Source organism: Engraulis encrasicolus, chromosome 20, assembly GCF_034702125.1.
Source record: "Engraulis encrasicolus isolate BLACKSEA-1 chromosome 20, IST_EnEncr_1.0, whole genome shotgun sequence".
NCBI lineage: Eukaryota > Metazoa > Chordata > Actinopteri > Clupeiformes > Engraulidae > Engraulis > Engraulis encrasicolus.
Genome location: NC_085876.1, coordinates 52,217,418 through 52,219,075, shown reverse-complemented (window position 1 = coordinate 52,219,075; position 1,658 = coordinate 52,217,418). Strand labels below are relative to the sequence as shown.

General features: G+C 41.7%; 1 protein-coding gene across 1 annotated transcript in view; it reads right to left on the bottom strand.

Moving 5' to 3' along the window:
* Positions 1-1,483: 1,483 nt before the first annotated feature.
* Positions 1,484-1,658, bottom strand: part of LOC134435967 (T-complex protein 1 subunit gamma-like) — a 10,779-nt gene continuing 10,604 nt past the window's right edge. Inside the window, exon 14 of the mRNA XM_063185000.1 lies at positions 1,484-1,658. This exon is cut by the window's right edge and continues 488 nt beyond it. The gene's annotated coding sequence lies outside the window, so the exon portion shown is untranslated.

Here is a 1,658-nt window from a genome sequence, read left to right as displayed (position 1 = left end):
AAAACCAATCGATGCCAATGACTGCTTTACCTCTGGTGGCCTGCAGAGGGCAGAGCTGCTGCGGAGTTTGCTGTATGCGCAAATGTGGGGTCTTGGACAATATCTCACTTTTGTACGTTATTTTGTTGTAGTCAACTCAACGAATAGTCAACACTTTTGTTAGTATCACGATTGAGTGATATTTACGAATTGTTTAACTCCTGAATAGACCCTGACCGCGTCGTCTGACTCTTGTCTTTATTTTAGATTCCTCTGTGCAGCCTAGCTCAGGTGTGTCAGCACCTGGGACAGAAGCCTTTCTCGACTTCCCTTACCAACTTACAGAATCAAGTTGTTCATTAAACATACACCTAGTGTGTGCATAAACCTACTGCAAGTACTGCAGCAACTCCCACTGATTTCTTGTAATTTACCACATTTGAAAGTTTTGCTATTTTACATTAACTTGCACTTAACTGATGTATTAATTTATTCAAAGCGACTTATTATTTTTCAGGGTATTGGTTACAGTCCCTGGAGCAATGTAGGGTTAGGTGCCTTGCTCAAGGGCACTTCAGCCATGGATGGAGATTGAGAGGTCGGGGGAGATTCGAACCTGCAACCCCTTTCAAAAACCAGCCTCTCTCCCACTAGGCCACGGCTGCCGTATTTGCAGCTAATTTTCCCCCATGTGAAATAAAGAGTAAATTTTTTTATTCCTGAACCACAAATTGACTTCTTTGAATGTACAAATTCCCAATAGACTGTACGAATTGGATTATCTCAAACCCCTTGTCCTATTACCCATGCTCCCCCCGCCCTCCCTGACCCCCTTTGCAAAAAGAAGACAACTCCCTTCCCCCTATCCCTCCATGGAGAAGAGAAGAACCACACATCAGTTGCCCAACATGTTTTAAGAGTAGTACCTAAAAGAGGACAGTGACAGTAAATTACCAAATCCTGTGATTGGCTGCTTACTATTCTAGAATGTCAATAACACAATAATAACCTGTTTAAGGTGTTTCCATGTCTTGATAAATCAGTTTATTAGCCAAAAACTTACCTGTGCAAATCAGATTTCTCATATACCGATTGCTGCAATAAACCAATTATTATAAACTGTTTATTACGTTTATATGAGCACTTTTATAAACCGGTTACTCCAAAAACCTGATTATAAACAGTTCATTGATGTGCATATAAACAGGCTCACTGACATTAAATGACCAAAGCATACCCAACACCATGCAGGACAAACCAGCTTTATTGATGGTGTAACACAGTGGACGCATGGCACAGCTGTGGCAGGCAAATGCAGAGTACAGCTTGGACACATTCATAAAGACACACACCGCTCCAAAGGGACATGGGGCCGATACTAAGAAGCTGGTTGAGGAGTAAACCAGGTGAAGGTATGAGATAAATCATCTAATAGAAGAGCCTGGAGTTCTGCGCGTACTTAAGAAAATGAGGACTCCAGGCTCTTCTATTAGGTGATTTACCTCTTAACTTGACCTGATGTTCTCCTGAACCAGCTTTGTAGAATAGGCCCATGGCTTTGAATTGAGGGTCCAGGGGAAAGAATACTGAGTCGAGCGGTAAAAATAAATAAATACATTTAAATAAAAATATCTGTGGTGGGAGAAACCAGAGATGAGGATTAGGAGAGGAACTGCGTG